Below are 21,395 nucleotides of genomic sequence, written 5' to 3'. Positions count from 1 at the left end.
GGGGGGGCGGGGTGCGTGCGCAGCCAGGCCGAGCTGCCAGCCGGCCTGTCACTGGAGAGTTTGGGTTTGCATTCAGAAGAAAGGGGGAGGGGAGCAGGGGGTGGGGGGAGGAAAAGGTGGAGGGGGCGCCGAGGAGGGGGGCGCCGAGGAGGGAGGGAGAACGTCTTGTTTGTGGCTTGTCAGCAATTGCTTGAGACAAGCTTCCATGTGTGAAAGCTACTTGGCATGAATGCCTGGGCCGTACCAAGTGCGGCGGCCGCGGGAGGGGAGGCGGGCGGAAAACGGAGCCGACCGGAGCAGACAATAGGCCCCGCAAGTGTTCCCCCTAAGTTGCTTTGATGTTGTCCTGGTGTCTTGATGCCGGGAGGCCGGGGATTGCAGGAAGAGGGTCCTTTTTGTCCTCGTCCACTTTCCCCCTCAGTTCCTGAAGCGATCCTCCAGAATTTCTCCTCGTAAGAAAGGTAAGAGCCCCAGCGGTCCCCTCCCGGGCGGGCGGCCGCGGGGCCGCCGCGGAGGAGCGGGGTCTCATTCCTGCGCTGCGCCGAGCGCGGTCCTGCGCCGCGAGCTCCCGCGGGCGCTCGGGCTGAGGGTGGCCCCCTCTTCCAGGGAACCCCAGTAACACGATCTGTGCCTCGGGGTGGGTGGGGGAGAAGGGGTGGACGGAGGGGGTGGGAGGAGGGGGTGAGGGGGGGGAAGAGGAGCGGAGGGCAGAGCCGGGTTCAGAGCCGCCCCAGCCGAGCCCGGGGAGGCCCTGCGCGCCCGGAGCTGCGCGTCCCCGGGCGGAGCGGGGCCGCCGGGCTCTGCCCGCTGCTGCGGAGGAGGAGGAGGAGGAGGAGGAGGAGGAGGATGCCGGAGCTTTGCGTGCCCGTGTGCCGTGGGCGTGTGTGCGTGTGCATGGTCTCCCCACGCACTGCCGGGGCAAGCTCGTTGGGAAGGGGAGGTCCCCAACCCTCCTCCCGAGCCCAGACTCCGGGGCAGAGCCGGCAGGAAGGGAGAGCAAGAGAACTCTGCCCCAGACGAGCCAGAAACTTTTCCAGGCTCCGGGATGGCTCCGGGGGTGGCTGCTCTAAACTGAGGGGTGCTCTGTGCCTCGGTTTCCCCATCTGTAAAACCCGGAGAGCTGACTGGGGAGGCTGTCTGCCTCCCCGGGGGTTGGCGGAAGGGGACAGACCATTCTGTCTGAAACGCGAGGAGCAATCTTCCAGCTGGAAGCGCCGGGCATCACCAGGCGAAGGGTTCTCGTTATTCCTGATCATCACCATCCTGATCAGGAAACCGTCAGTACCGACACCCCGAGACCAGTAGATGGGGACCCAGATCAAGGGCCGGGGCATTTCTCAGGGAACAAATAGCCTTCCCACCTGTTGGCTTGTGTCCTTCCCTCTTGTGCCTCTCCGTTAGATTTATTGGCCGATTTGTCCAGAGAATGGGGTGGGAGGGGTTGCGTTTTCCCCTCTCCTCCTCACTTGTACAGCTTTTTTTAAAAAGAAGGTCAATGTGAGATGCTTGGGTGAGAAAACGTGCCGCCTGTTCCAGTAGTTTATTCCAGACCTTGTGTTCCGGGCCAGGCCGGCCATGAGACCCATCGGTAAACTCCACCTTGGGCTTCACGGTTTTGACTGTGGCTTTTACAGGTGAAGGGAGGTGTCGTTACAATTGCTGTTGATCAGAGAGTAAATATCTTCTTGTGCGTATGAGGGCGAGAATGCAAAGGCTGTTTACTCGCCGGTGGTTTTGTGGATAAAACCTTTTGCTTTTTAAAGGGACATCTTGAGAGATCGGAGTAGAGGGCTAAAATCAGTGCCTGGTGGTCATCTTTAAAAAAACACTTTTTTAAAGCAAAACATGTCTGCTTGTTTTCTGGAATTGTGGCTCCCCTTCCTCCTGTGCTTACACAGTGATTGCTTCAAGGCCCTGGGTTGGAGCTCTCTTTGAATCCTCGGGGGGATTTCCCTTTCTTATCTAATGCTGGGTTTTCTGTGACTCGGCTACTGTCCAAAAATTCTGCAAAAGTCTGGAGGCCGTGCCTCCTCCATTCTAACTGGAATCAGACTGACGCCCTGTGATCAGCAGAGACGGAAGCAAAGAGGCGGCCCTGGGTGGGAACGGTGATGGTCTTGGCGTAGAGGCCCGGGAACCTGGCTCCCGGGTGTAGGGAAGGATGCAGCGAGGTGTTAACTGGCCTGGATCTGGCCTCCATAGAATGTTTCATTTGGAGTAGAATTGAACTTCATATTTTAAAACTTAATTGCTTTCTACTTTGGTTTGTCTCTGGCAAGATTTTAGGATCTAGGTGTCTCCCCAAAATGTTAGAATTTCAGAACCGCAAGGGAAAAGGAAGGTTACTCATCGAGTTTTAAGTGAAGACACTGACGCCCAGGAAAGATCGGCAATGATCTGAGGGGTCTCAGTGAAGCTGCCCACCCTGGGGTTCAGAGTTTCCTGGGGTCCTGATGGCAGCTCCCCTGTCCCCGGCCCCTACGCTTGATTTTGCACACCCAGCGCTTGGGCGCCAAAGCTAGCCACCTTTTGGAGTTCTGTCTGCTGTGCTGGATCCCAGCAGCCCCCCCCAGCCCTGCGCATGGCACGTGACACAAACATGGCAAGTATACATGGATTTTCATGAATTAATTCCTATATTCATTTGTTTATTCAACTCATATTTTACTTTTTTAATTTTAATCATCAACCGAGGGTATTTTTTTCATTGTTTTTTAGAGTGAAAGAGAGGGAAAGACAGAGAGAAATATTGATGTGAGAGAAACACATCGATTGGTTGCTTCCTGCACGCCCCTGACCTGGGCCTGGCCTGGGGAGGGGCCTGCAACCGAGGTACGTGCCCTTGACCAGAATCGAACCTGGCACCCTTTGGTCCACAGGCCAACGTTCTATCCACTGAGCCAACCCGGCCAGGGCTCAGCTCATATTTTAGGGGCACTTACTATGCAGCAGGCACCTGGCTGGGCACTGAGGGCATAGGCAGGAGCAAGGCCCATGTGCCTGTGTTCTCAGGGAGCTTGCAGTCTTGGGGGTATAATCAATATTAACCACATAGTTAAACAAACGATAATAATATTGACGCCATACATGGAACAGCATGCAGGTATTATAGTGCAGGCATAAAGCTGTATAAATAATTGACCTAAAGTTTGTAACGTAAGCTAACTGTCTTTTCCCTTGGTGGCTGAGTTCTTGCCCTAGCCAACTTGCACTCACACAGCCCAGCATTTCCAAAGACACTACAAAGTTCCCTCTCCTTCTCCCCAAACCCCCCTCTCTCTACACAGTACAACAGAGACACACATAACATCTGCTAACCCTTTACACTCACCAGTAAAGAACTTCACACTGGTTGTGAGCCAGCCTGTGTAACGGTCCTCATCTGGGTGACTCACGTGACGCCTCCGTGCCGTTAAACCCTAATGGGCGTTGGTGGGACGCCTGGCCAGTGCTCTCCTCACTCAGTCCCTGGTTCTTCAGCTGAAGCTGAAGGCTCACCTGCAGGAAACTCCACCATTATCACTGTCACCTCGGAATTCCAAAGACAGTAGAGGAATGAATGGCTTTTCCCATTCCTCCTAACAAGGACATATATCAGGGGGAAAAATTTTAAGACCTCTTTAATGGGTGTCCTTTTGGCTGAGTTATTGAAATCTTACTGGCTTCGCCCTGGCCGGTGTGGCTCAGTTGGTTGGAGCATCCTTCGTACACGAAAAGGTCGCAGGTTCGATTCCCTGTCAGGGCACAAACCCGGGTTGAGGGTTCCATCCCCTGTCCGGGTGTATGTGGGAGGCAACCAAACAATGTTTCATTCTTGCATTGATGGTTCTCTCTCTCCCTCTCCCTTTCTCTCTGTCTAAAGTAAATAAATAGCATGTCCTTGGATGAGGATTAAAATTAAATAAATTAAAAAAATAGCCGAAGCTGGTTTGGCTCAGTGGATAGAGCGTCGGCCTGCGGACTCAAGGGTCCCAGGTTCGATTCCGGTCAAGGGCATGTACCTTGGTTGCGGGCGCATCCCCAGTGGGGGGTGTGCAGGAGGCAGCTGATCGATGTTTCTCTCTCATTGATGTTTCTGACTCTCTATCCCTCTCCCTTCCTCTCTGTAAAAAGTCAATAAAATATATTTAAAAAAATAAAATAAAATAAAATAAAAGTAAAATCTTACTGGTTTCGTGAGATGAAAGGTAGGAATACCTTCCCCTCCTGGAGAATGTAGGGTTGAAATGCCAGTCACTGCCTTGGAGGCAGATTTGTGTTAATGCTTGTATCACCCTTTTCAACATTGTCTTTCACTAGTACTTGGAAGTGTTGTATTCATTGTTAACAATCCATCTTTTTTTTAAAGATTAATTTAGCAGTTTAAAAGGAAGACTGACGTGCCCACCCACACATACATCATGGGTTTGGTGCTTATACTTGGGGATCCCACACAGGGTGTGTGAGTAAGTCTTGTGATGAGCCCTAGCCAGGTGGCTCAGTTGGTTGAAACGTCATCTCATACAGCAAATAGGTTGAGGGTTTGATCCCAGGCCGAGAGATGAGAGATAGAAACACGGGTCGGTTGCTTCCCCCATGCCCTCTACTAGGGATTGAGCCCGCAACCTGGGCCTGTGCCCTGTCCGGGAATCAAACCAGTAACCTCCTAGTTCCTGGGCCGACGTTCAACCACTGAGCCACACAGGCTGAGCTTGATGTTTTATTTTTTTCTCCCTCTCCCCCTTGCTCTCTCTCTCTCTCTCTGAAATCAATAAAAACATATTCTGGGGTGAGGATTTTTAAAAAGTCTCGTGATGAGCAAAATAAAAGTGATTTCTGGCCGAAACCGGTTTGGCTCAGTGGATAGAGCGTCGGTCTGCGGACTGAAAGGTCCCAGCTTCGATTCCGGTCAAGGGCATGTACATTGGTTGCGGGCACATCCCCGGTGGGGGGTGTGCAGGAGGCAGCTGGTCGATGTATCTCTCTCATCGATGTTTCTAGCTCTCTATCCCTCTCCCTTTCTCTCTGTGAAAAATCAATAAAATATATATATTTTTAAAAAAGTGATTTCTGTGCGCCCAGCGTTTTAGGAAATGAAGTGTCTGCCCACTCGGTAGCGTCAGCTTCATCCATCTGCAATTGGCACCTGTGGCCACTTGATCACTTCCACCCCCTGCCCCCCAAAGTGTTACTCACTGGGGAGCTGCCTGTGGGGGAGGAATCTGGGGCTCCTTGCAAGAGTAATCCAAAGAGTGAGTAATCTGAGTGGGGAGTTCCAGAGTGAATAAAACAAGAATCTGCTTGGGGAAGACTGAACATGACTGGGGAGCCAGACAGCATTGATCCAGGTCACCCTTAACCCTGGGGGATAGAAATGAAGACTGTGATGACATTTAAAGGGGGGCAATGTGTGGAACTGTGTATAAATGAAAGTCTAGAGCTGCTAGTCCTACTGAAGGTAAAATCAACACACTGTGCAGGACATCCCCAACTCCCTGGGTTCCGAACACTGCATTTGCATTTAGTTTCTCTTTTTATTTATTGGTTTGAGAAAGAGAGAGACATTGATTTGTCGCTCCATTGATTTATGCGTTCGTTGGTTGAATCTGGTACGTGTCCTGACTAGGGATCAAACCCACAACCTTGGTGTATCAGGAGGATGCTCTAACCAACCGAGCCACCTGGCCGGGGCCTGCATGTAGTTCTATTGAAGGAAATTTTGTGGTGTTGTTTTGTTTTTTTCCCCTCCAAGAGACATAAACATAAGATGTAAAATGGAAATGTTCTCTATTTCTTTTAAGCCTGGACATGTCAATGCACTTTAAAGTGATATCTGCTTAGTCCCCTTTTATAATAGCCCTGTGGATGAAGGAACATGACTATTCTTAGGTTATGTTTGAGTAAGGTTATATGACTCACTCAAGGACTCACAAGAAAATAAGAGGCGAAATGGCTAGCTGACTCCATTTCCCGTCAGGCCAAATCTCCGCAGATGAGAGGCAGAGAAGTGAGACAATCACCATGAGATTCAGGTGAAAGGTATTGTGTTGACATGGCATTCAAATAATTGCCTTAGTTTTACCCCTTTATTTAAAGACTTAGATTTAGCATGTTGGTTAAAAAGAGACATTTCCCCAATTCTAATTTTTTAAAATATATTTTTATTAATTTCAGAGAGGAAGGGAGAGAGCAAGATAGATAGAAACATCAATGATGAGAGAGAATCATTGATCAGCTGCCTCCAGCATCCGCCTCCTTTCCCCCCTCCACACACACACTGGAGATCTAGCCAGCAACCTGGGCATGTGCCCTTGACCGGAAATTGAAATGTGACCTCCTGGTTCCTAGGTTGACGCTCAACCATTGAGCCACGTGGTCCGGGCCCCAATTCTAATTTAATAATTATCTTTTTTACAAAGTCCATTGGACCAGTTTCTGGTCTGGGTTTGCCAGTCTCTGACCCAGACTTCCCATTCTACTTTTCTGGACTCTTTCCGAATGAAGGGATTGAACTCAATCCTCTCTAAGTTTCCCACCGACTGTTACTCAGTGATTTCTGATTCTATGAATAGGATCGTCCATGCATCTGGCCTTTTGGTTACCTTAACCAAGGCCCATGGTTACCAAACCGCAAATATTGTGAGTTTTGTGGATATATGGGATTCGTTCCTGTACATCCAAACTATGTTGATACTTAGACGTGAAAAGTGCCATAGGAAAAAGTGAGATTTTAATTTATGGATTTTTAGAAAATTTGCCAGTCAGCATGCAGGCTCACGTGCGAGGAGACTGAAAACCATTTTCAAAAGAATAAGCTGTTGTGAATGCATGTCTTCCTGTGCAATAATATGAACTAATAGTGTTTGGGCACTGGGTACAGTGCTTAGCTTCACCATCTCACTGATTTTTCATGGAAATCTTGCTGTTCTTTGCGTATTACGCTTACATATTGTTTTGAGGCTGCAAGGGACCAGTTTAAGCAACTCTAGTGTTGATGATATATGCTGTGTGTTTAACACTATGCTTTTGGGGATGACAGAGCTTGTGACAGTCTTTATGATATGCCACTCCTGAGGAATATTGGTGAAGACTTGCTGATATGATGATAGATCTATTACGTACACCTTTAGGATGTAAGTAATAATATGCTTCTGAATCGTGGCCACGAGTGGGACGGAGAGGGTAGAAAATGAAGGATGCTTTCCTTAATCATGCTTTCTATGATTGGCCAAACCTTTAAAAATATATGTATTTTTTTAATTCCATGTGGTAGCTCTTAATGCAATATTTAGATCCTCAGAATAAGTTCTTTTACCATGTATAAGAATCTATTATGGCAAGGGAGGCCAGCTCAGGGCTGCTTTGAGAATTAATAAATCAGTGACTCTTTGAATTGGTCTTATTTCTATCGGAAAAAATAAAAAATAAAATGTATGTAAGATATAATTATTTTTTAATTGGAGAAGAGAATTTTGAAGGCCATATATAATAATTTTTGACTTACTTTGTTCCTTTATTCTTGGTTGCTTATAATTCCTAACGTTGGATATCTTGCTTACTTCATAACAATCCTAAGAAGTAGATCTGTAAGAGAAATGTGTTATTAACTGTAAAGATGGGAAATAGGTTTGGGAAGTGGTATTCCAGCAAGCTTTTTAGAATGTAAGAATATACTCTGTAGAAATATGTGACATGTTTGGTTATTGATAATGCTAAACTATAAAGGGAAAGAGAAAAACATATTCTATATATTATTATTACCAATCTAATTTTTAGTGATCTAAGTAATTATCAAAAGTACTTTTTAAAAGATTTTTTAATTGACTTTTAGAGAGAGAGGAAGGGAGCGGGAGAGTGAAACATTGATGTGAGAGTGGAACATAGATGGCTGGCTCCTGCATGCCCCCCACGGGGATGGAGCCTGCACCCCCGGCATGCGCCCTGACCCAGAATAGAACCAGCAACCTTTCGGCACACTGGATGACACCCAACCAACTGAGTCCCACCAGCCAGGGCTCGAGTATTTTTATCCTCTTCACTTAAAGATTCAAAATGCCTCTAATCTAGAACTTTGGAGAGCTTTAGTAATTTCCATAAAACATATAATCACTCTTTTTCTTTCTTTCTTTTTAAAAAAATATTTTTATTGATTTCAGAGAGGAAGGAAAGGGAGAGAGAGAGATAGAAACATCAATGATGAGAGAGAACCATTGATCGGCTGCCTCCTGCACGCCCCACACCGGGATCAAGCCCGCAACCGGGCCTGTGTCCTGACCAGGAATCAAACCATGACCTCCTGGCTTGTAGGTCGATGCCCAACCACTGAGTCACACCGGCCGGCCACTCACTCTTTTTCTTGAAGAACAAATGCATAAACTCAAAATTAACAGTAATGGCAGTTGAAAGAAGCAAAGCCAGAACAGAAACTTGTGAACCGGAGGTAGCTTTTTAATTTATTTATTACTAGAGGCCCAGTGCATGATTGAATCATGCACGTGTAGGGTCCCCTACACGCTTTCGCTTTTCGCGGTGGAGCTGGGTGCTGTCTGCTGGTGCACCAGGCCTTTCAGAAGCCTCCGGCGCGGCTCTGAAAGGCCTGGTGCCAGAGCAGACAGGCACCCAGCTCCCATGCTTTTGATGGTCCGCGGCCACTGAGGGGGGCTGCCGCGGACACCTGGCTACCCTGCCGTTGAGAGGCGCAGCTGGGTGTCCGCGGCAGGCCCCCTCAGTGGCTGCGGATCTGGCCGTTGAGAGGCACAGGGGGCGGGAGTCCCGCCTCCTGCGCCTCTCAACAGCAGGGTAGCCCCCGTCAGTGGCAGCGGATCCGTGCCTCTCAATGGCCAGATAGGCCACCCCGAGTCCCGCCCCCCAGCCTCCCGCCGCCCAATCATGGGCGTAGCGGAGTGATGGTAATTTACATGTTACTCTATTATTAGATAGGATTATTTTTGTCTAATACGAGATATACTGGGTTTTCTATTATCCTTTGTGCTTGTGTAGTTAGCATATGTTTGAGGGGGGAAATTGCTAGGCGTCTGTGGACAAGGAACTTTTTGAATGTGGGTCAAGGCATACTGTTCTAAGGATGCCTGGATTGGTGAGTTATTGAATAGGACCTGTGACACCCTGGGGTGGTTAAGGCGACAATAGTCTAAAGAAGGCAGGACTTTCGCTCCTGAGCCAGTGCCGAGGTTGCCACCTCTCCAGGGAACATTGTTCTGCCTCGGCTTTTCCCAGCCAAACCCCAGTGCTCCTTCAAGACTGTCCTGGGCATCTTCTCTGGGATGCTGTTCAGACTCAACCCCCCTGTCTCTGCTCCACTGCCCCCCGCAGGGCCCGCACTGGGGGGCGGGGGGGGGGCCTTATCCTGCCTGTCCTGAGCGCCTCTGCTCCGCGCTGGGCTGTTCCCCCTCAACGGCCGGGACCGCCTCTAGTTTTTGTACCCCTAATGCCTGTCACAGGGCGGAACAGATCAACAAGTGTTGTTGAAGGCATAAACAGTTCACACGGAAATATGGCTTATTAATAAACTGAACAGGGATACAAAAAGAATAACAGATCATCTTAAATTATATAACCTTATGTGCCACATCAGAAAAAAAGGAATTTTTTTTACAGTAGGGGATTCACTCTTCTCCCCCTTGGCAAAATATAAAGTACTCATTCATCACTAAGTATTTGTGTATCCCTGAATCCTCGTTTTTCTTATGTCCAACTTTTCTACCCTTAAAGTTTGTCGTGTTTTCCATTCTTAGACCTTGTGGTTCCCTGCCTAAGAGTTTATTTTTTATGTCAAAGAACCACAGATGATAAACGACCTGGTGAAGCTCGTCTTGACATTTAGGTAGCAGCTGAGGAGCAGTTTCTTCCCTCCCGGGAACTGGGAAATGAAGACACCTCTGAGGACGCCTGGGCAATCAGCAGAGTCAGAGAAACTACTGCGCTCCGGGACTCTGCAACTCCGACTCCTCTGAGCAGAGATGGGCAACACAACTCCACTTGCCTCTCCTACAAACGGTTTTACGTGCTGACCCTTCTAGAAAAGGGCCCGCTGGTTGCAAAGAACTGACTCGCTATAGTTTCCTCCAGAAAGCAGCACTGATTGCGAGAACGCTCACCGAGGGAACTGAAATCGGGTTGGAAATGTTCCAGCTCCGGGGGCCCCTCTTGGGACAGCCTTGTTCTCCGCGGGGAGTTTGCTTCCTGGGCTCCGTGGCTTCCTGCTGCTTTGGTGTTCCAGCTTTATTCTGAATAAGCTCTCGAACGCGTAGCGTTTGCTTATACCCAAGTGCTGCTTTTCTACTTGCTAAGACCCCCATATCCAGAACTGCAACGTCTCCACCTTCCCCCCTTCATGGCTTCTTTCTTTATAGTCTGTCATTCGTACTTTATCCTGATAATTGCTTCATTCTCTCAGAATTCCCTAATTCAGATTCCCAAGAAAGAATCTAACGAATCCAACTCGTCTTTTCATTGCCCTATCTTTTAGGTCCCTAACCAGCCTGTGGCTGGCATGGCCCACGGCTCAGAAGCACACCTCCCATCATCTGTGCTGGCAGAGGGAGGGGTAGGGAGACTGTCACTTGGTATAAAACTGGGTTACCTTCAGTAGGAACTATGGGAGGGCCATCTTCCCTTCTGCGTAGCTGGCACCAAGTGCATTTGACGTAGCTCATGTAAGGCTACTGTGGAAGTCTAAGACAGTAAGGATAACCAGATTAAAAATTAAAATGTTTCCTGGATGACGATTAGTATTGCTGAAATAAGACCATCGGAACAAATAGCAAATTTATAACCAGGGAAGAAATTGGGAGAGGGAAGTGTATTGGAGTTAGTTCTTAGATGAGTGATACCATTTCATACATTTTTAAAAAGCAAGAGTAGGTGAGTAGTGTCCGTGAGAAGATAGTGACATGGATCGCAGAGACTAGTTTAAAAAGCAAAGGTGAGGGAGTTAGGGATGAGGGCGCGGATAAATGGGAACACCAAGCTTCTTACGGAGTTTCTGCCTGTACTTTCTTCCTCTACTTTCCTATTTCCTCAGTCCCTCTTACCTTTAGCTTCTGGAATAATCTGTCACCAACTATTGATGTGACCTTGGGCTGGGTATTTATTCTGTCTGAAACTCGATTTACTCATTTATAAAATAGGGACAATAACTATTATTTCAACAGCTTGTTATAAGAATTCAGTTAGAGGGCATGCTATGTTCGAGTGACTGCTCCACGTTACCTGGGCTCTGACAGGTGCTCAGTCGACGGTAGCCATTATCCTGGCACAGAGGAATGAAGGAGACTCAGCAACGTGCTGGGGAACATTTTGCTTGTTACATCATTTATTCCTTATAACAACCCTGAAGGACTTATATTATCATTTTTATTTTACGAACAGGATACAATAATAATATTTAACTTGTATTTGCTATGTACAAAGCTCTGAGTTAAACCCTTTCATGCGTTGTGTTATTTAACCCAAGACAGGCGCTCTGAGTGTCTTCATCTCACAGTTGAGGAAACTGAGGACTAGAGGGTTTAACTTGCCCAAAGTCATACAACTAGTAAGTGGCCAACCGAGCTTGTGTACTTAGGTCATCTGACCTTAGGTCAGTTCTGACTCCAGAGTGTTCCAGAGCCATGTTTGAGGGAGGTTAATGTGACTGAGGACGTCTGCAGGTCCCACCAGAGAGAGTGCTGCTCGAATGAAGGGCTGTGGTGCGCCTGAATCCGGGTACTGATCACACGGACAAGGGCAGGCGCAAAGGAAAATTTTTCAAAATTTAAAATCCATCACACTAAGGTCTCCAGACCCGATGAGATGATTTGACAAACATTTGTCGAACGTCTGTTGTGTGTCAGGCCATGCAAAGTGAGGTTGGCGTTGTGGGAATGCAAGAGGAGTAAGGCTGACTTCTTACCTGGAAGAGGCTTTTATTCGGGGGGGGGGGGGGCGGTGGGGAGATAGATGCTCACATGACTAATTATAAAGCATAAAGCAGTGGATTGAGAAACAGTGGTAGAGTCCAAAAAGAGACTAATTTGGTGGTAAAAGGAATGGAGGTGGAAGGGACAGGGGAAGGCTTCATGCAGGAAATGGCATTTGCAATGGCCTTTGAGGGGATGAAGACGGAAATACTAGAAGCCTTCCATATCTCCTTTTTCTTCCAATGGTTTTATGAAAGGTGGCATAAAGTAGCTAACTACTGTGGTAATTTATTGGCAGATAATGGTGTTTTCAAAGATAAGATTCTTTGGCTAAAATGGAGAAATATCTACTCTTATTAATCATAAGAATATAAATTGCACTGCTATGAATAAGATCTGGAAACAGCCCAAGTGCCCATCAGTAAATGAGTGGATAAAAAAGCTGTGGTACAGCCCAGCCAGCATGGCTCAGTGGTTGAGCATCGACCTATGAACTAGGAGGTCACAGTTTGATTCCTGATCAGGGCACATGCCTGGGTTGCAGGCTCTATCCCCAGTAGGGGGCACGCAGGAGGCAGCCAATCAATGATTCTCTCTCATCATTGATGTTTCTATCTCTCTCCTCCTCTCACTTCTTCTCTGAAATCAATAAATATATATAAATTTTTAAAAAGCTGTGGTACCTTTAAACCAGGGAATACTATGCAGCTATAAAAAAGAGGGATCTCTTACCCTTTGAGACAGCATGGAGGGATCTGGAGAGCATTATGCTAAGTGGAATAAGCCAGGCAGAGAAAGACAAGTACCACATGATCTCACTCATATGTGGAATCTAATGAACAAAATAAACTGATGAGCAAAATAGATCCAGAGACATGGAAGCATGGAACAGACTGTTGAATCTCAGAGGGAATGGGGGGTGGGGGAGGAGAGAATCATAAGCATATATTGGTATTTTCCTGGTCTGCACTTATACATATTTCTATTGAAGGAATAAGAAAATAGAATCCTCTGTTCTGTACATCATAGTCAGGGATCTGTAGTCTGGCAATTCAACAAGGGCTTTCAAACCCCTCAGATGGCCAAATGGTACAGAGGATCAGTTCTGAGCTGTACTGTGTGGTATTAAGCAGTGCTAAGATGCTGGGCGGTGGGTCATTTATCCATCTACACTTTGGGTGGAGATTGTACTGTGTAGTTGGGACATTGTCAATACCAGGATGTCTGAATTGTTTTGAGACAGTCCTAATTTAAAACATTCTGTCTTGTCTCCATAAGTATATTCATGACTGGTAGTCTATGTATTCTGATTGTTATTTCTGGAAACTAGTGTTTCCCTGTTTAAAGATATCTGCGCATGGACTTCATCCGCTTGCACGAGAATGTCCATGCTCATCTTCATGGAAGGCAGAGACCTGGCTAAGACCTGGTTTTGCTTGATCTGGTTCTTTGCTCAAGTCCCCTTTTCCCAGTCTCTGCCATTGGACTTGATGCTCATCCTTCCTTCAGGGCCTGGCTCAAATGTCACTTTCCTCACAAAGTCTCTCAATTCCTAGATCCAGCCCCATAATTTGGCGTTGGCTATTTCTGTAGTTACAAGAAAATATTTTAATGACATACATTGATGTTATAACTTCACTTTAAAAATCAGAATTTGGCATTGGGCCCTTTTATTTCAAAGAAAACAAATGTTTCCTTGTTGCATGCTATCTTGTACTTTTCTGGGAATAATTGTAATACTATATGTGTTCACGATCACGAATACCTTACGAGGTGGTAACAGGAGGGCAGGGCAGGTCCTCCTCACCTGTCTCAGTTGAGTTTTCCAGGTTTAACAATGTACACCCAGCAGGGCTCCTACCTTCCAACTGGCTGGTGCTCGGAGACATTTATTGACCTGAATCGAATGCTGCGCTTTCGTCCTACTGGTGTTGGGTCTGGTGACATTGCTGTCCGAGCCCCCGTTCCCTATTGGAAAAGAAACATTGCTTTACAAAAACAACACACATCTTAACTGACTTTAGGATGAAACCACATAAAATAAACAGCATTTGTAAATATCTATATATATAAAGGCCTAAGCGACCCTTATGACTGAACAACCGGTTGACCAGTCACTATGACATGCACTGACCACCAGGGGGCAGACGCTCAACACAGGAGCTGCCCCCTGGTGGTCAGTGCACTCCCACAGCCAACCTCCACGGCCAGCTGGCGGCATTGGCCTTCGGCATCCGTTCCTTCAGCTCCTGGCCCGGTGACCATCGCCTCCTCTCCCGACCCTGCTGGGACCTTTGGCCCTGGGCTGGGACAGGGAACCGGGAGTGGGTGGCAGCAGACGCGGCCCTTTTCCCGGGGGACCGAGGGCCGGCTCCCTTTTTGGGGCCGATGGCCAACCTCCCGTGCCCTGTCTCCCCTCGGCCTGCAGGCCCCGATTGGCCCGGACCTGATTGGCCCTGATCGCCGGCCAGCCCTAGGGACCCCACCCGTGCATGAATTTGTGCACTGGGCCTCTATAGTTATAAATAAGCATCATTAAAATAGCATGAACTGGTGGGATTTCTTCCTTTGCGTGCTTTTGCGGGCAGAGTGGGCAGGCTTGATAAATGAACTGTTCTTTTTCATCTCTAATATGATTCCTTGAAATTTTATGTAGACAAGTGCAGGCTGATGTTCACTGGAAGGAACCACCGAAACAGCTCATGCTCACTGATGGGCTCTGAATTACTCCACTTGTAAGTGCTCAGGAAAAAGATCTCGAAGCCATTGTGGATTGCTCAATGGAGACATCTGCTCTGTGCAGCGGCAGTCAGAGAATGAATGAGGGATAATGGGCTGAATTAACTCTGAGAGCGGGATAAAGAATATGCAGAAAATAACCTAGTGCACATAAGTTGGCATTGACTATTTCTGCAATTACAATTAAACATTTTAATGATATACATTGATGTTATGACTTCACCTTAATATCAGAATCCGGTGTTGGGTCCCTTCATTTCAAATAAGACAAAGTAGAATACAAAAGATCCAGAGGGAGACAGCAGACAGTCTCCAACACATATGAGGATCTGCCTGGAATGAGGAACTGAAAAGACAAGGACGTTTTCATTTGGATAAAGGAAACTATAGTGTATGAATTTACTTAAAATTAATGAAAGTTTCAGAAAACTGCCAGCGCTGGCTGCTGATTATCCTTGGTGGTGGAGGTGGAAGACGGGCAGGATAATCGGGATCTCTGATATTCTCCACCCCTCATGGTAGCTATTGGCCGAAGCATCTTGTCCTATGAAAAGTTTTAACGGATGAACAAACGCAAGACACCGCGGCCGGGTTTGTGAACTAAATGGCCAGTGAGAAAGGCAGCCTGAGCCGAAACCGGTTTGGCTCAGTGGATAGAGCGTCGGCCTGCGGACTGAAAGGTCCCGGGTTCGATTCCGGTCAGGGGCATGTACCTTGGTTGCGGGCGCATCCCCAGTGGGGGTTGTGCAAGAGGCAGCTGATCGATGTTTCTCTATCATCGATGTTTCTAACTCTCTATCCCTCTCTCTTCCTCTCTGTAAAAAATCAATAAAATATATTTGAAGAAAAAAAGAAAGAAAGAAAGAAAGGCAGCCTGGGGCACCGGAAAGTCACAGCATTTGGCGTAAGGTGACCGGGATTCTAGACCTCAGTCTAGAATCACCATGCGTTGTTCCCTAATTATCACGTGAACAACCCTGAACGCTATGCTTGTCTTCTGCGAGACCCAGTTCCCGCACCTGCACAGTGGAGGTTGCAGTGATACTTATTTTACGGGTTTGTTGGGAGAATAACCGAGCTCCATTGGAAGCAGTTGGTGAGCTGTGATGTGTGAGGTGCAGAGCTGGCTGTTCCGAGCCTGCTTCCCACTGGCTCAGGAGTAGACACGGCTCCCAGCCCCGAGGGCCCACACCATGCCTTCCCTTCTCCTGGATCTTCTCCCGCTGATGTTCATGGCAGGAGATTCCTACAAGAGGTGTGCCACCTGACCTGTATCCCCAGAATCATCTGCAGCGTGCCGACCCCCTTGCTCCCGGGAAGCCTTAAGATAACTTTGCGTATGTTTTTAGGAATGCGTGATTATTGAGACGTCATCTCTTGTCATTTTTACCCCAGCCCTTTGAGGCACACACTGCAATTACCCTCCTCTTGCAGGTTCAGACACTGAGATATGGACAGCTTACTTAAGAACATGCAGTGATGGCCGAATAAAGAGTTACGCCTATGCCATCTTGATTTCTGAAGTCTAGAAAACTGACTTATGTGACCATTCTGATCCCTCCCCCGGCGAGTGACTGGCCTTCCCTTATTTCCCAGGAACTCCTGGTCTCTCCGGCATGCAGTTCACCAGGGTGCCTGTCCTTAGCCCTCTCTTGCCCTGGAAGGAATCATTTTGTTGGTCTTAGCACCTGTATTGTAGCTCTGAACACATTATTATGTCAGCAACAGTAGAAACCCTTGTGCCCCGTTCAGTTAATAGTTGGTGATTTAGCTGAACAAGTTAGTTAAAGCAGGAATCATACAACATGATAGAATCCTTCCTTAATCCTTTATATCCACGTAAAACATCCCTCACGGTTTTGCTATGGAACCAAGGCCTTGTCGTGTGAGGGTAGGGCCTCCGTTAGAACTCTGTCCTGATGACTGGATAAGCCACACCCTGAGTGACTTTTCAGAGTGACTTTGGTTTGGTTGCTTTCAAGTGGAGCAAGACCGTAAGGCATTTGGTGGGCAGTGGCGCGTCCCGGGTTTAACGATGTGCAGTGGCTCCCCCATGCCCAGGTGGACAGCACGCCTTTCACTAACTCCCTGTACATGCGCCCTTCCCAGACATGCCGCGTAGACCTTGTGGATGCAGCTGTCTCCTTGGCGCTCGTATTTCATTTCTGTAAGTCGTTTACTTGACTTGTGTAATTATGATGCCAGGGAGAACCAGCATGAGTAGGTTTGGGAACAAACACGCTGACTTCTGCGCAGACCCCGGCGGGAGTAGCAGAGAGCGGGCTCCTGGCAGAGCTGCTGCCCGCTGTGGTCACACATGCGTGGGCTCTGTCTTCGCTGAGGGGCTCGCTGGGGGATGGAGCCCACGGGTTAGTCAGTAAGTGTCCGTCACTCAAGGGAGCCCCTGCTCCGCATATCTCTGTCCCATGTCTGGCCCAGAAGATAAATGCCTCAAAGGTCTAGCTTTTCTCTTTCCAGTTAGTCCCGGGCTCAGCGCAGTGATAGGTACATCATGGGCCCTCGATAAACATTGCCCCGCGAGCTAACTGCCCGGCCAGCAAAACAAAACCAGGCCTGCCCCTCACATCTTCCCGTGCGGGCTCTTAGCAACCATCCCCGGGCCAGGAGAGTTGGATTAGGGAAAGAGAGAAAGAGCTAGCAAAGGCATTCCTGATATTGCTGTAAGCCAAGATATACCAATGGACATGGTTACATATACCTGTAACCGTGAAATGGTTAAATGTCAGGCAGCCCTAAAGAAGTGCGTTTTGTGTCAGTAACCTGGGTAACTCACTAACACAAAACAGCAGTGAGACAACATGCGTGGTACAGTTTTATGAAGGATTAGATATGATCTTGCACGAGAAGAGTCCACATTTACCACCACAGAGTCGGACCGCACACGGCCTCTGTGGTGATGATGTTCCGGGCCAGCCAGGTCAAGGAAAGCTTGCCCGCACTGACAGCATCCTTGCAGCGCTGCGCTTATTATAAGCTTCTTGTGACAAGGGAAAGCATTCTGAATTGAGCACCAGAAGAAGAAAGAAGTCATATCTAAAGGATATTAAACTTGACAGAGATTTTCTGTGATGGGTGATTGCTTGGGAGGTGGGAGTAGAGTGTTGGTGAGGGCAGGGATATCCTTTCCTGAGATGAAGCTAAAACCATTCACCCTGCTGCTCAATAAATGTTTGGACTAAATATACTGAGCACGCAGAGGTGGGGAATTGCAGAATTGTACATGACCCCAGGAAAGGGATGAGAAGGGATATCTGTCTATCTATCTATCTATCTATCTATCTATCTATCTATCCATACATACATACATACATGTAGTTTGTGTGTGTGTGTGTGTGTGTGTGTGTGTGTGTGTGTGTGTGTGTGTAAAGTAGAACGAATCCTCCATAGGATCTGGTGTAAACCTTCTCATTAATTTTTCATATTGAGAATCTAATTAATAATTCTTGAGGACCTCCCTGTTCATCCAAGGGTTATGAAGCCATTGTCTAGAAAGGGAAGAATGAAATTAACATTGTCTTGAGCATTCATTGTGTGCGCTTATTATGCTAAGTGTTTAGTATATGTTAGTGTATTCCTTTGAATATAAGTTGCAATTGATTTTTGTAAGACCTACATTGCTTTATGCGCCACTATGAAAGAAAGAAAAAAAACCCACTTCCAACTAAACTGTGGCACAGCATCACTTGAAATTCGCCTGGATTTCAGACCTGTTAAAATGCGGGAAAATAGACATCTTGGAATCAATGAGATCTGGCATCTCACTGAAGCCGTCCAACAACCCTTAAAGGAAGCGTTACCATTGCCAGGTGAACAAAGTGAGGCGCAGAGAAATAGTCATTTGCTTCAAGTGAAATAGGGAAGTGTCAGAGCTGGAGTTTGACCCAAATTAGTCTGTCTCCAAACCCACCGCCCTTCCCATCATACCATGCTGCTGACTGAAACCCGTGCTTGCCCAGGACTCAGAGATTTAAAAAAAAAAAATAAGTCAGAAAACATTGTATGCTGCTGAAAGTATTTACCTTCGGACTTACTTCAGACAGTATTTACCTTTCCGGGGGGCGGGGCGGGAGGGACTGGCAGTGGCAGCTCTGGGCGACTGAAGGCGCAGGGAACCCCGAATTCCTCCAGTCCAGCCTCTGGTGCCTGGACCCCATGACACCTGCCCCAGGAGTGAAGGAGTCAGAGAAGCACCAGGCCCGCGCCCTCCCCCCGCCCCCCGCCCCACCTGGCGGAGCTCTGCGCAGGCCCAGCCCTGTGTGTGAGGACTGTCGCGCTGGTCTCACTGTCTTAACACCACGTGGCCCTTCCCATATTTGTCAACAACTCTTGGGGTCCCTCCGACTTCTTTCCTCCACGTTGAATCCCGAGTTCCCTGTAGGACGTGGTAGAAATCTCTCTCTCTGGCCACTCTGCTGAATAGGCTGCGGTTTGTCTGTGTCCCTTTGAGAGAGGCACCCAGAGCTGGTGGTTTTGCTCCGTAGGACAGACAGCCACCCCCTCTCTGTCCGTAGGCGCCATACTTCTCTGGGTACACTTACGAGTACGTCGGGTTTTTCCAGCACCTCTTCTCAGAAGCGGAAACTCCTTCCCTGCTCCTTCTCCTTCTTCACGCTTCTCTCTTCCTTCTTTTTGATTTTTTTTTTTTAAAACACATGCTGCTATGTAGGCAACCTGGAGTTTAAAATTCATTTTGTTAGAATCGACATTTTGAGGATTTTTTGCTTTAGGCTTTTTTCTCCCCATTTGATGGTCATCTCTTCCAATTTTGTAACATCCACAAAATGAGATTTAAAAAATAGCTTAAACGGAAGCACACAAATTAAGCAGGACAGGGCCAAAGACAGAGGCCTTTGGGAGGACATGGGGGATCTTTCAGTTGTTCGGTTACCCCTCCCCCAATTCTCCTGTCTTGCCCCAAATCCCCATGTTGTTCATGAGAACATCAGGGCTTTACATGCCATCCCCTTTAACTTGGGCAAAACCTCCGCATGTCGGAGAGTGTTGTCCCATTTTACAGGTCAGCACACTGAGCCCAGGCAAGTGAAGTGGCTCGCCCAGGACAACCTGTTAGAAGCAGAACTGGGGTTTGTACCCCAGTTTTCATGTTCCTTCTCTACAGTGGCTGTACCACTGTGATTTCCAGAGATGGTGTTTTTTCCTCATTTTCCTGAGCTACATGATAGCACTCTGACCTCAAGAAGCCACATGCCCTAATAGACATGTACTCTCTCCCTCCTTCCCCCAGAGAACCTCGGGCAGGAGCGTAGCGGCCACGCTCCTTGCTAAGCACAGCGCTCACAGCCCTGCCTTCCCATTCACCTCTCTTAGGAACAGACGAAAATTATTTGAAAAAGAAGATTCTTGCCCAGCTGGCGTGGCTCAGTGGTTGAGCGTCAACCTATGAACCAGGAGGTCACGGTTTGATTCCTGATCAGGGCACATGCCCAGTTTGTGGGCTCAGTCCCCAGTGTGGGGCATGCAGGAGGCAGCTGATCAATGATTCTCATCATTGACGTTTCTCTCTCCCTCTCTCCCTCTCCCTTCCTCTCTGAAATCAATAAAAAATACATTAAAAAAAAAAAAAGATTCTTGCCCTGGCCCGTGTGGCTCAGTTGGTTGGGCATCATCCTGTGCACCGAAAGGTGCCCGGTTCAGTTCCCAGTCAGAGCACATGCCCAGGTTGCAGGTTCAATCCCTGGTCAGTGGGGTGGATGTGGGAGGCAACCAATCAATGTTTCTCTCTCACATCGATGTTTCTCTCCCTCTCCCTTCCCCTCTCTAAAAATAATAATAATAAAAACATTTTTTTAAAGACAAAAAATGATTCTTTCCTGGACCCTCTGGGCAGTTGTACATTAGTTGGTCCAGAAGGCCAGGCCCTCCTAAGTTCAGAGAAAACAGAGTCTTAGAAGCTGGTGAAAGCTAGTTACCTGAACTCTTGGTAATAAAGTCAGTCTCTCTCTCTCTCTCTCTCTCTCTCTCTCTCTCTCTCTCTCCCCTCCCCCCTCATGCACATAGAAAGGAGAGTTAGAGAGCTTTGCTTTCACTCCCTTCCTCAGATCATACTCTGAGGACTTCATATCCTATTAGTAAAAGCCTATGTGGTCATCACGCCCTCATGCTGTGACGCCCTCAGACCACAACAAGCGATCACCAGGAGACTGCATGCGCAGCGGGGTGCGTGTGTGGGTGGGGGCTTGACGCTGCCTGGGCGGCGCAGAGGGGGGACCCCCAGCTCCCACCTACTTCTTTGGGGCAATCCATCGAGGAGCCCTGGCTAGGTGGGCGGGGCCTACCCGTGGCTCCCGCACTGTGAGAGGGCACAGGCCAGGCTGGGGGACCGCCCCCCCCCCCCAGTGCACGAATTTCATGCACTGGGCCTCTAGTTTCAGAATAAATTCCTATTGTAAAGTGAAAAGAGAAAACAAACAAATGATGGGGACCACGCCTGCTACTCACCCCACAGCTGTAGGCAGCCTGTGGTCGGCAGGAGGCCTGGTGGGGCTGCTGTCCAGGGCGAGGTGAGCCGCATGCTGAGGAGTGTCCACGCCACGTGTCTCCCTGAGACTTTGGGGGATCCCCGACTCTCCCAGGAGGAGGCGTTGTAGCTAAGACGCAATACAAACACGGCGCCATCACTTCACGCGCACTTCGTGGTTCTCAGACACAGTCAACAGCGGATGGTTTGCTACTGGACGTGACTAGCAATGTGGGTACTTTAACTAACAGTGGGGA

At 48.1% G+C, this 21,395-nt stretch overlaps 1 protein-coding gene across 3 annotated transcripts in view; it reads left to right on the top strand.

Annotated features, from left to right (window-relative positions):
- Window positions 1-21,395, top strand: part of LOC307093243 (uncharacterized protein) — a gene marked incomplete at its 3' end in the record, with an annotated part of 80,612 nt that overhangs the window by 596 nt on the left and 58,621 nt on the right. For 2 of the 3 annotated variants that reach the window (XM_079761176.1, XM_079761172.1), the window contains exon 1: window positions 133-461. The exons of the other annotated variant lie outside the window; for it this stretch is intronic. Of the gene's footprint in view, window positions 1-132; window positions 462-21,395 lie in introns of those variants that run through there. 3 annotated transcript variants of the gene reach the window in all.

Source organism: Cnephaeus nilssonii (assembly GCF_951640355.1).
Source record: "Cnephaeus nilssonii genome assembly, chromosome: 21".
Taxonomy (NCBI): Eukaryota; Metazoa; Chordata; class Mammalia; order Chiroptera; family Vespertilionidae; genus Cnephaeus; species Cnephaeus nilssonii.
Note: the sequence above shows the minus strand (reverse complement) of the source record. Positions and strands in the feature narration are given on the sequence as shown.